General features: G+C 39.2%; 1 protein-coding gene across 6 annotated transcripts in view; it reads left to right on the top strand.

Moving 5' to 3' along the window:
- Positions 1-14,254, top strand: part of mctp1a (multiple C2 domains, transmembrane 1a) — a 126,205-nt gene that overhangs the window by 20,375 nt on the left and 91,576 nt on the right. The gene's annotated exons all lie outside the window — the stretch shown is intronic.

Below are 14,254 nucleotides of genomic sequence, written 5' to 3'. Positions count from 1 at the left end.
CTACTCTTTTCTGGGGGCTGACATTTATTGCTTCTTACATTTCTGTGCGGCGGTACAAGAGCGTTCTTTTCTTTAAAGAGTATTTCAGTCCAGAGCAGGATTTGAGACAGTTGAGGTGAATGATGAAGAGATGAAAATGTGCCGCTCATCAGCAAAATGTTTCCATCCCTTCAGCACGTTCACACATTTGCATGCAGAACGTATTTTCATACAGTATTTCCATAAACCTTAGCACATGCTTTTTGTACATGGCAATGGCCATTTAACACGCTGTGCAGGTGTCATGTTGTTTTGGTTTGTGAGTGTGGTGGCCGGAGGATGGCAGGGTGGAGGTGCAGTGGGTGTGTCGTATCCAGTTTCCAATAGTGTGGAACTTGAGCTGACTACTAGTATGACATGGGACTATCAGACTCCAGGAAGAGAGGGAACAAAAGAGTAAGAAGTGAGAGGAAGAACGTAAGATAGTGGCAAGGTAGCAGAGAAGACCAAGGAATAGAGAGGATGAGAGGAAAGAGAAAGTGGAGATAGAGGGGGGTAGCCTGAGGAGGGGGAAGAGGAATGCTCTGATGAGAAGACGTGAGTGACTCTCTCTTCACTGGCACTGCTCTCTTTAGACAAATGCTGGATCAATTGCAGGGTTGTTTAAGGCACCCTTGGATTGTTTAAGTACAGTTTTTCATCAATCAATCAAGATCGGTTTATGGCAAAATATTTGAAAAAACCCAGTCATATTCACATCACTCTAAAATTTCTGTCATCTGAAAAGAATAAAATGTTTTCACTTTATGCCAAGAAAGACTGCAGGAAAAAGTGGAAACGAATGTCTGAATTCCTGAAAAGTATTTATTGTTACTGCTTGTGTACCCACTACAGTACATGCATAATGCACACTGTGAGGTTCTCCTGGGAGGGACTAATGTGTTTTTAGAAGTAAGTGTACCATTCGCAACATAGTGTGAGTGTTGTGGTTCTGACACGGGGCTGAATCATTCATTTTATCACGTGGATTATATGTACTACAGTAGTATTACAAAATATTGTGCATACTTTATCTTCAGTACATAGAGTCCACACAAAAACGAATTGAGAGCTGCAAGAATGAGTCCTGAAACCCGTAAAGGAGTTAGAATTTTTGCACTTCCAGTTCTCTCGACTCAAAGTCGATGGGTTATTTTAAACATGTTTTTGTTAGATGCTTGAAATAAGCCTTTAACATTTTGTTCTACGATATAAAACATGTCAGTAAATACCCCTCTTGTGAACTTTGAAGCTCTTACGTGTCTTAAAAAAGGCGGTTGCTGACATGTGGCTGAATTAGTCATCATGCTGACTAGTCTGCCTTTACATCCTTGTTGTGTACTGTATACTCCCAGTCATCCCATCTTATTTTCTGCAATAATCCAATGGACAAATACCAACGTTTTTTTGTAGAGGAAACCAGTGGAATGCTATCTTCCAGGGTAGGCCTACAAAAATACGTCATCCCTGCAGCACTGTCAAACAGAAAGATGAAGATAATTTTGGGAAGAAACTCATTACATACATTGCTGGGAGAGATGCACTGATTCATCGGCCATTTGTCTAATCTTTAGGTTAGTCTCATATAGCTTTTATTGTTACTGGTCAAATTTAAACACATATCACATGCTGGTTTTACGGCATGCACACAGTGGCACAGACAGTGATGTCACAGATGGTAACGTCACAGCTATACACGCATGTTGTCAATGTGGAAGTTCTTCAGTGTGATCGAGACATTTTCATTAAATCTCAGTTGCATTTTTTTTGTCCAGTAACCTGGAGCACTTTTGTTTTGAGATTTGTTTGTTGGAGAGAAGCTCCTGTAACATGGCACACTTCTGATTTAATGTGCCAAGCACATTGCAATCTGTGCAGCAACAGGCGACTTTATCAGAATAGATTCAAGTTTTTGTATCAGCATCATCCCCACAGTGTGTAGGATTTATGGGAGTCTTTCATTCATTGATTAACAAAGAAAAACTTAAGCTGGTATACAAATTAGCTTTCTTGCCTTAGGTTTCTTGCCAACTAGTTTAGGCTGCTATATTACAACATTCATCAGCCACTTATGCTACTCTGGCTTCCAAATTGAGTTTCCGAACTTTAAAAGAATTTCCAGAACTTTGACCGACTGCAGAGGAGGAGTCCTACTCTGATCTGATAGATTAGCTACAGCTGCACACTACACAATTTAAACTCAAAATGTGTAGGGAGATAGACTCTGTAACCGTAACTTTATATCTGAAATGATTCTACAGGCACTATATTTCTTACACAACATTATCACATGTGTATTATTAACATATTATTTCATTTTTTAACAGTTACCATCAACACTAGTCCATCGCATCACTCCTATTGCCCACTTCAGCTAGCTGGTTGCTGGTTATATTGTATTATTAAAACACATTTATGACGGTGAATTGCCAGTAAATTGAGCTTTGTAAAAGAAGCTCTCGTTGTTCACTTCCTCATTTCTTAGTGTTGAATAAAGTGGCACAATCAGTATTATCATGGGGGGTGAAGAATAGTTGCAATCACCTCTCTATGTATAACTATGTAGGGAGTTGTTATGCAAGTTGCTCAGGAGCTTTCTGAAACATAGGATATTCATACACTCATACACTTTACATACAGTGGCAAAACTCCCATGCATTTCTCAGATGAAGCTTTCTCATTCCAAGAAACAGATTAACAATGTCAGCCAGGCCTGTGTCTGTTTAATCGGATAACTTCTCTGTTTTTCTCTGCCTTTTATAATTTCTGTTGTTTTATCACTTGGCACATTGCTTCACATCCATCACCTGCACATTGCAGTGATACTATTTACTCGTACGATTCCTCTAATCTTAGTCTTTTTTTAACAAAGATACTGTTGTGAAACATACATGCTACTGTCATTCTGCCAGTTGGTGTGTTTCCCAGTGTGGAGGTGGTACCACAGTCTTTGATCCTCACGATGTGTAAGGATGCCACTACTTGGCCCAGAGACGGACCGCTTTCTGTAGGAAAATCCAGATTTATTGGATTGGATATTGAATTTGCATATCGTGGACATTTATTGTATGGTACCTTGTGTGCTTAGGTTCATCAATTCACAAAGAACTATTTTCTGTAAATCTTTGGTAGATTAAAAAAAGACCACCGCAGTGATGCCAGCCCATCTGGTCAGCGTTTCTTCTCCTAACCTTTTCAGAGCAGGCTGCTTTAAGCACTACTCATTCTCCTGAATACTGCAGTTCCCACTGGTTCTGTTGTGTGTTAGATAAGCCTGATATTCTTTTCCAAGAATTGTTCTTCCGTAACATGTAAAGCTTTCCCATTATTTGAGATTATTTGTAGGAGCTGATGCAGATAAATCAAAAAATTGCATGATCAAAAATAATTACTGGATTTATGCAATGCACGGCGTAGTAACAGAAAAGATGATGTTCAGACCAGATCTATACTCCAGCAGCTCAGCTCAAGACAGCAGGTGCTGCTGATGAGAGGCCATGCTTTATCACGCACAGTCAGTTTAATGTTCATGGCACATGGCAGCCTACAGGCCAACACAGGCAAAAAAAAGGGGACAAATCTCTCTCAAAAAAGTAAGAAATGAGAATAAGTATGTCTCATTCGAATGTACAGAAGAAGGTGTAGTGTACCACAAGACAAAAAAGGGTAATACCACTTCTGGCTCTGCAAGCTTTTTTCAATAATAGTTTATTGGTTCACGGGGGAAATGCAAACACATTGGAGTGCATTTGAAATGAAATAATAGGCTTTTATTATTTTCACTCTTCTTAGAGTTCACCACACCGTCTTACAGGAGCGTGAAGTCAGAGAGGGTTACTTCTAGTAACAAGCAGCAGTAGTGGTACGAGTGAGGAATAACAGGAAAGAAAACGCTCTTATATGCGAGGCATGCTGGTACTTGTTTCTTTAAACATCATGAAATGCACAGCATGTATCAGAGTCCAGGACAGCACTACCTTTTTAAAACAGTTCATTATACTTTACATTTTTCAATTTATTTATCTCTCCTCACTATGCAAGAAGTGGCACAAAACCATTATTAATCACATACAGCAAACCAGGCACGTTGGGTTGAATCCTAGTGGCATCCACATAAACTAAACAAGTCAGATTCAAGCAACATAAATGGACACCCTGCTTCTTTTGTATGAACTAGAAAATGAAGATTTTTTTTATTATTTAACCAAACCCAAAAGATCCTCTGATATTCTTGTAATTTAGTCAATACATATGTCATGGAGCAATGGCACAGGTTCATTTTCATAAAACTGAGCTGCATTGGATTGGAGTTGTCCAGTTAAATATATTAGGACTACTCGGTGTGTGAGCATGATTTACTCACTTTACTTCATCACGTTACTAGTTTTAGTATTCACATATTGAGTATGCAAATAGCATGAGTGTAGATTGTAGGCAAATTTTCCACAAATCAAACCTGTGCTGAGTGGTTTGATTTATGAAGCTGATTTCCGGCGCTCTTTTATGCATTATTGAAGAGCTCCAAAACTAAACTACTAATGAGAGATGGCATTCGACGTTTCAAATTAGAAAATCATTTTGAAGGGAATCCAAAAAGTAATGCTTTCATCTTTTGATTACTGGAAGCCCAAATATATATATATATATATATATATATATATATATATATATATATATATATATATATATATATATATATATATATATATATATATATATATATATATATTTTTGTGTGTGTGTGTTTGTGTGGTGGGAGATGGTGATGCTTCAAAAAGAGCACATCAGCATTATTTTTGGGGTTAGTTCTGCTCTGTTGTGAAGTTGCTGAGTCAGCAAATGGAGGCCTGGATTCTCTTGTCTGTTGAGAGCGGTGCTCCGTGTGTGAGGCGTGTCAGCGTGCTCTCAGAATGGCATCGCCTCACCTGTCACTCTGTTGACAGGTTGGGTTGTCAGCAGGGCGACAGGCTTTTCTGTGTGTGACGTCAGCAACACTTGAGGCTCCCTGCTCAGTTTGTCACTGCACCGAATTCTCAGCAGCGACAAACGCACACAAACCTGCTCGTGTGTGTGTCTCTGTGTGTGAGAGAGAGAGAGAGAGAGAGAGAGAGAGAGAGAGAGAGAGAGAGAGAGAGAGAGAGAGAGAGAGAGAGAGAGAGAGAGAGAGAGAGAGAGAGAGAGATATATTTCCTTTTTGATTTGGTCTTTTGGTCTCATTGGGTTTGTTTGTGTCTTCGTAGCAAAAGGGTTTCTTGTCCGTTTGTTGGTCTGTCTAAATCTATCTGATGTAATTTTCACTCCCGTACAGACTCTTTCCTCTGTTCATTTTTCATGCTGTCATAACCTCTCCGGTTAGTTCTCCACAATCATTGTTTCAACTGTCATCAATACACACATCGTATTTCTCTTTCAAACTGGCTTTACCTTTACTGGCTCATTCCTCACCCCGCCAGTCTTCACCTCCTTCTCCACAGTCCTTTTTTCTCAGTGAAGGATCTTTCCTCTTCATTATTTATGGAGATTGGCTTTGTGTAGCTGCCAGATGCAGCAGAGGGTTGTTTCTCTCGTATTACCCTGCACTGTATTGAAGGCAAATTCATGTGTCATATGTTTTGAGAGTATCACAACTCTGTAGTGTTGCCTTTTTAGCAGAATGGTTGCAAAGGGAAATAAAATACAGTCGCATCGGAATGTGTTAACACATTTAGCATAATCATTTATGGAGATGTGTTTTTCTATGTTGTCTTTCTATTTGTGGGTTTTCCCTGGAAGGTACGACGAAACATTGCTACAGTAATACCGTGAGGTGTTAAAGTGCTAGCTAAGACTGGTCGAGATAGTCAGGCGTGCCATGGGAAAATGTCCGATTTCACTAAATCGGTCCCAAAAAATATTATTTATTTGCTGCAAATAATTTGCCATAGTTGAGCGTCTGAGCCTGCAATATAGTGGCTGGCTAAGTAATTAAATACTCTTCCATGCCGGTGAGTGGCAGCAGCGCAATAAGGACCGTGCTAATTTAAGACGGTAGAATTAAATGATGTGTGGGAGAGGTTGCGGTGAACAATGAACAGCGATGGCGAAATATTTGAAAAGTAGAAATGCAGACTCTGAACTGGTCCCTGGACAACATTCTAAAACAGATGAAAAGCCTTGTATGAGTGGTGGTGAAAAGAAAGAGAAAAAAAACCCGGTGAGCTCGAGGCAATACAGCGAAAGTTATCTCTGGATCCGACTGCACCGACTCCGTTATGCTTGGTGTCAGATGAGCTTTTCAAGCATGGCTGCTATAAAAACTAAAAACAGAGAGAGACGGAGACTGAGGAAGAGCTCCGTGTGTGCCTTTCTTCAGTTTGTGTCAGGATACAAACAGGCCCAGGTTTCTCACTGAGTGAGGATCAGCAAATTGAGAGACTTGTCATGACATTGTCAGCATTGTCAGAGGTATTATGCTACAATGTGTCATTTTGTAACTTTTTTGGTTGTTGGTGTGCAGCGGGATCTTTTTAATGTAAAAAATGTACTCATCAGAAAAGGTTGAAAAACACTGCCTTAACATACAGTATATACCACCATATAAACAGCTTTACTTCCTCTAAAATATTATTCAGAAATAGTATTCAGATGTTATTTTTTATATAGGCAGAAATAACTCTTTTTACAGTCAAAAGACTTTTCTATGACACTTAATGAGCTGTTCAATTGGTTTTACAGAGAATTTTCCACAAGAAAACAACAATCCACAAACCATCCAACTATCCATGTAATTTATAAATATGCGTACAGCAACTAAACCAACACTTTGTTTGTTTTGCACTTAAATACTCAGCCTTGAGCATTCATCATGAAGATGATAGTCACTGTCATGCTCTCACTGTCCTAGTCTTTCCCTCGGCATCCTAAAAAATGTTCTTATCTGAATTAACCTCATTTTCAAGTTTAATCTCAATGCATTGACTGGACTACAGAGTCACGAATCACTTCACTGGCCAGATGAGACGAGAGTCAGGCTAGACATGTTTATTGGACATGAACCAGGCTTTGAACTACAGCCACCATGTCCCCCAGTTCACCATAGCATTGCTGCAATGTAAAGAGAAGATGTTACATAATGGTACACACACATACACACGCACACACAACATTGCATTTACTGTCAGCGCACTGGAGCCTTAGGTTCACTTTCATCATTTTAATGAATTCAGACAAGTTGTCAAGTGACACACAGAGATTGTGTCAGTCTTTTTTGATGTTGTTTTCCTCTCTCCTTGTTTAAGCTCACTTGAATGCAATTCCTGCAAATGTAACAGAAAATAATAACAGTCAGGGATTATATATTATCACTCTTGGGGACTACATTGTACACAATCCAATCCTTTCTTTTCATGTTTATACTCAATTTAGTGTTGAGTTATGCATTTGTAAACATACAAAGTTACCACTATTGTGTTATAAAGCATTAAAAAGCTGCATTAGTCCACCTGCATTAGGCTCAACATTGTCCTGGTTGGAAAACTCTGCGGATGTCGTGATGTGCTTTGACAGGAGTGTATGCAGCACTCCTGCTGCTCTGAACTGGATGTCAAAGGAGGCAGATAGGAAACACAAGTCAGCTCAGAGACTTCTGTCTTCCACCCCAAATCCTTCTGCACGTGACTACTGTGAGTGTCACTTCAGAATACCTTTTGATGAAAGCAGATAGGCGAGGAAGTCTATGGAAATTGATGGTGATTGATGTGTGGATTTAGGCTTCACCAATGTACATCTTCGTTAAAGATTACAAAAATGCATTTTCACTTTTCACTCACTTGTAAACTGGCTACTTGTTTAGGATGGGTGAGATGCAGAGGTACAATTTGTTCTACGCATGTATTTTTACATTAATTTTCAATACCTTATGTAAACAAATATGTCAAGGGAGTTCAGGACAGGACCCAATAGCAACCAGGAGACAGGATTCAGGTACAGAACAGACTTCATTTTACGCTGTACAGAAGGCAGGATCGACGGTGTGGTTTCCCGTGCGCCGACACCGGAATGCAGGCAGGATTACCTGTGTGGATCCCTTGATCCGACACAGAATGACAGGCAGGAATGACGGTGGTAGATGGTATGGGTGGAAGACGGTACGGACTGACAATCCAGGACTACAGGACCAGGGTTGATATACTGCCAGGAGGATCATTAATGGGATTAGGATCATGTGTGTCAGCCTGCAGGAGGTAATCGCTGGAGTGTCCACAGCTGTGGACTAATCAGGGGTGTGGCCATGGGAGGTGTCTGGAGGCAGATTAAAATCACAGAGCACATGGCACACAATAACAAACAGGGGAATGACAGAACACATGAGGAGAGATAAGTGGAAACAGAGGTTAGCACACACGGGTCAGACAGGGATCCTGACAGAATAAACACCTTTTTTTACTCAACCAAACAAGAGAAACTTCTTAAATGTTATCTGAATACAAGCAGCTCTACTAAAATGGAGCATAAATCTGAGCAAGCATTCACTGCCAGATGTTGTTACTTGACAGTTTTTGATATTCTGTGCTGTAGACACATTTTAGTTTGTGCCAAAAAGGTTTGAGGTTCACTTTCTTTAGTGAACGCCTGCCTGTTTTAACTGTGGAAATCTATCCTACTGCCATAATGAGAATTATGAAATGCAGTACTGTTGCATGCAGTATGCATTTGATTGGGACATGATTTGATTTTTATTCTGCTTGCTAAGAGTACAAAACTGTTGCAGTAAGATGAGACAGATGAGCTGTGATGCTTTCTCACTTTCTCTTTATATCTATGTATATAAAGCTGAGAATCATACTTATTTTTATTATGATGTATGTATTTGTTGACCATGTTCAGGGGGAGTGGTCTTTCATGTTGAGACTGATACACTTTTACTGTGGTTGAACTTTTTCTTTCGATAGCAGCCATTTTTTTTCCCCAGCTCAAAGTGACAAAAAATTGTTCTGTGTTCCAAAGGCCATGCTACCATACTATTCAGTAAAAATATTTAGTGTGTCCCAATACATAGTATGTTAAATGCAGTATGGCAAAAATACCAGGATGTCGTCCTGCATCCGGTTGCATTTTGCAGAATGCAAGACGGCATGCTTTTCTGGTTATTCTGACCCAGAACTATGTGCATATTTAGCTATATCAGTGGTTTGTGCAAAAAGTTATTTGCCAACTTTAAATTAATATAATATTTAGTCTGATATATATATGGCAGTGGAAAGGTGGTTTTGTAAGAGAAGGAGAGGAAAGACTATTCTGATGAAAAATGAGAATAAAGGTGATTCACTGATGGAGTGACTACTTTATTGAGTTGCTGACAAACATCTGTGACTAAGGCTGTCCAAATGGAAATACGGCTCAGTCAGCAATGTGTGGGTTTTAAGTGAAACACGAGTTTACTGTATGACAGTACTCTAGTACTATTAGTATTTTAGAGTAGAGGTACATTTCATCAGTTTCAATAATATGTAATGTGATGATCAAATTCTCTAGCACATGATACTTGCAACTTTTTAAAATGTATTTAATATTTTACCTAAGTGAGATAGATAGATAGATAGATAGATAGATAGATAGATAGATAGATAGATAGATAGATAGATAGATAGATATTGTGTAATACAAAGTCACAGTAACCAAAAAACACAAGAAATCCAATCAGAGTGAAATGGATACTTTTGATTCGTTTCTATTTTGTCTGGTTCCATTTCACAGAGCAAATTAAAGCAGACCAAATTTAAAAAAATGATTTGCAGATCCCTTCCCCTCCAGTTTATCATGACTGACTTTAAAAATAAAAATAAAAAGTCACTATTTTTGTGGACTTTAATGAGTACATTCTGTATGTTATCTTCAGCCAAGATGTCAAACAAACAGAAGTCAAAGTCGGTCCTCTGCCACTCATGTTAACTTGACCTTTACCTGTGTCCATCTCAACAAATGCCTGTGCAGGCAGCCTGCCTTTTGGTTCGCTTGGAAAAGGTCCAAGACCGCCTGCGAGAGGAGGTTTCGGATGTTGGTCCGCACCAGAGTACGATTATTGGGTTCACAGATGCCTAAACACAGCACACCAGGGGTTGAACGGCACCAGAGTTTGATTAAAACGGACAAAATGATGGCTTGTGAAAGCGCCCTAAAAGGGTCTGTATGACTTTAATAATATACAATGACATCACACTATCACATCACTTCATTCAAAACGTTTTCTGGAGGAGCCTTGAGGGAGAAATATACTGTAGTGTGCTATAACATACAGCTAGAAACAACCTTAACCTGAATCTCTTCTTCCTCACCATTCTCCTCCTACATATGTCCTATAATTAGATCGCCTACATGAAAGCTACATTTCTAGCAATTCAATAGGCCTCACTGACAGACCTCAACAGCCTTCTTATCCCTGTGTGTCTATGCACTGCATCTGTGAGATTGGTAAAGAACCTAAATTGATAAGAAGTGAAAGCTAATTGGCCCGTGTTATTGTAAGATCAGTGCGAAGCAGATGAGTTACGCACGGCCATTTTGGACTGAATATGACCGCAGTATTATCAAAGGACACCAGTCAAATGTCCGCCTAAAAAGTGTTCAACTCATTTTTCTTTTTAAATTTTACGGTCATATAGGTAATCTCTCTACGAAACGGCATGTGTTGAACAATGAAAAATATTATATGCGTCCTATTATAACTATTAATTTAACTTTTTGCCCCACTTTCCAGAGCAGCTTAAAATGAGCAATAAGCATATCTTTGAATGTGCTATGGACCAGGGGTTCTTAACCTTTTTGACCTCGGGGTCCAACTTTTCAAGTAAAAAGTGGCCCGGGGCCCATTCAAATACTAACACTGTATTGGGTTAACTAATTGATCTCACTGTTAGTAAATAGCCAACAGCTAATACTATTTTGAATTCCTAATATGTTGTGCAACTAACATTAGTGAATTTTACAGCTTACCGATTTTAAATTACGGCTGGTAAAGTGTTTGTATTTACCTCTTCATACGTCCTCGGCCAGACTCGTTGGCGTTTTCAGTGAAAAATGGCGGCAGTTCTACCATAGTGCCATCTAGCAGCAGTTGTCACAAAAAGCACCAGAATCTTGTCTCTTTTCTTCTATATTCTTTGGTATATGTCTGGTGTTCATTACTAATTGTGTTCTTTTAATAAGTGTAATGACATTCAATTCAGTTTGTGTTTCCCTGTGAATGTTTGCATGTAGGTGTTGCATGTGTGCATGGTGCTATGCTTGCATGCCTTTATCTTTGAAACCTTTAACTCTGTTTGATCGATAACAGCATACTGTGTGCAGGAGAAGCTCGGGAAGAGGCTCTGTGGCTGAAAAATAATCCATAAATATAATTAATGGATCGCTGTATTAGCCTGTGAAATGTCAAAACGCACACCTTTTCTACACACATTACACTACTTTTGTGTACAGGGGATCATTTTTATCTCCGTCTGTGAAATTTATTTTTGTGGGGGTTTTTTGTGGTTGCGTAGCAACACTCATCCAGTATCTAATGTCTTTGCCTCTAACAGACCTAGCTCCCTTTCCTCAAGGAAACAAACACAGATATTAGATAAGAGAGCCAGACTTCAGGAGTATGCCAGATTTTCTCACTTCCCTTGATAGACATCTGCTCTATGAACTACATTTCAATGTCCTTGTTTTTATTATTTATTAATAATTATCTACTTGTGGACTTTCCTGTTTAGCAGGCTCGGTTGTGTTTGGAACGAAAAGGAGCGCGTTTGAGTTATCAGCATTTAAGAAAACTAAATTATTGACGTCAATATAATTATTAATGTCAGTCAAATGATGAATGATTATTAATAACGGGGCACCACCCTGCAAAAAGGGACCAATAACCAAACTATAAACTAAGTCTCATATTACTGTTCTCTCACATGTCAATAGTCAAAGTACTATTACACATTCAGAGTGAAGGTTTAAGTCCGAGCAACAGACCACATATCCAGCTATTATCACAACACATGCACAAAGCAATCACAGACAGCTGCTCTTTAAAATAAAACAGAGTTTATTAAGTTCCAATAATAATGATCTAATCAACTCATATCTAAACTAACAACAAAACTATACATTCATGAGCACGCTATCTAAACTCAACAAACTATGGTAAGGTGTGTGTGTGTGTGTGTGTGTGTGTGATTGTTCTCTCAGCCAGAGGACCACAGCTGACGACTCTTTGATTGCACAGCCGCGGTTCTGAACTCTGACCTGATGAGAAACAACCTCCGGCCGGCCTAGCGGCGAATTATCTTGACACGATTTCAGTCGTATGAAATACACAGTAACTTCCACACAATAATATCGAGCATCTGCGAGTATTGAGCATGCACCACATTATAAAAATGAGAGTACTTTAAGCAACACACAACAAGATAATGACACACAATATCTAAATTTACCCAGACTCTATTCGCCTTATTGTGAGTCGCAATCGTGGAGATTGATGCGATTCTTCCGAGTTGCCGGTGGAACTCAGTCAGCGCGGCTCCATGCGGCGCTGTGATAAAACTCTGTTCGTCCTGCGAATATAAAACTGTTTAAAAACCTATCACAAGTCAGGGGCCAGAGTCATTAAAAAGAGCACATAGATTTTATTTTTAAACATATGACCCTGAGAGACCTGCCAATGTGGCTGAGCAGCATGATGTCGTGGTTAGCCAGATCATGATCATCTATCACAGTATTGTATCGTTAAATGAGACACCAGGCCGTTCACCGCCGCTGTAGGCTTATTGGCTGATGATGTGTGATGAACTGCAGGTTAATGCACTTGCTTGTGTTTTGGCTCGGTCCTAAGGTCTCACTCAGTGTGGCACGTACAGAGAACATGTTGGAACAAATACGGAAGGAAAGGAGACCTCAACTCACCCTGAACACAATGTGCTTTACCAAACTGCCTCTTTGTGTTTCTGTGCATGTTTGAATGATTATTTTTGCGTTGTGTGGAATCACTTAAAATGTTGAATCGATTAAATTACCCAGCTCCCATTAGGAGATCAATTTCAGTTATAATAAAGAGCCACGTTTACTTAGAGAGCCCCGTAATGTGGTTTGATTAATGTACAGCAGCGCAGCAGTTTTTTTCTGCTAGGGCGGGGAAATCAGGTCTCAGATCAGTACTAAACTGATCAGGTTAGGCCTTTGAAGAGCTGGTCTTGGTTTTCAGCGAGTAGAATGAAACGGACTGTGTATGAGTTTATTAATTTGTTCACATTCGTTACACTAAAAAATGAAGCCCAGGAGTAAGTTATATTTCAACTGGCTAAAATGAATTAGTAATGTCTTATGCAAATGATCATTCATTGATTTATTTATACAAAGAAATCAATCCATTAGGGCAGGGGTGGGCAATTATTTTGAGAAACAGGGACTGTTGTGGAGGGCCGGACCAACAGACTGAGCTCAACCCTGCTCTATATTATTCCACCTCTTTATAAAAAGCAGTACATTGTATGGTTTTGATAAGCTGTTAGTGGAAAGAGTAAATGCTATGATCAGTGGTGGAATATAACTAGTATATTTGCTTAAGTACTGTACTTATGTACAAATTCAAGGTACTTTCCTTGAGTATTTCCATTTTATTCAACTTTGTACTTCCACTCCACTACATCACAGAGGGAAATATTGTACTTTTTACTCCACTACATTTGTCTGGCAGCTTTAATGACTTTAAACATTATACTTTTTTAAATCTTTCCTAACTACCCAAACTAAGTATATATAAGTTAAAATGAGCTCCACCTGAAACATCTGCAGCAGGAATAATGATCCAAAAAATATACATATGTAATATCCATATATAATAGTAAAACACTGGCAGGGTTGACTGACATGTTTCTGCAAAATTTGTACTTTTATCACTATTGTTTGTAGTCCAATCACCTAATTTTCTGTTTTTCAGTTCAGTGCGAGAAATCTAGTCTGTGTTGGGCTTGAACAAGTGCACTGGAGTCAGGTTGAATGTGTGAAAGACAGCTGACAGGTGATCGTCAGCGAGAGACGATCTGGATTTGTTAAACTTCATCACGGAGAATGTTTGTTCACATATGTAGGTCGATCCAAAGAGAACCAACATCTTCTGAGCATGTTGCTTTTGCAGCTTAGCTAGCAAAGACTCAGAGGTCCGCTGCTGCTCGCACACGTTCACAATTTATTTTCTAAAAAGACACTTTGTAGCCTCTTGTGC

This window comes from Cebidichthys violaceus, unplaced genomic scaffold (assembly GCF_023349555.1).
Source record: "Cebidichthys violaceus isolate CVI_PGR_0920_01 unplaced genomic scaffold, fCebVio1.0.p SCAF_9, whole genome shotgun sequence".
NCBI classification, from domain to species: domain Eukaryota; kingdom Metazoa; phylum Chordata; class Actinopteri; order Perciformes; family Stichaeidae; genus Cebidichthys; species Cebidichthys violaceus.
Note: the sequence above shows the minus strand (reverse complement) of the source record. Positions and strands in the feature narration are given on the sequence as shown.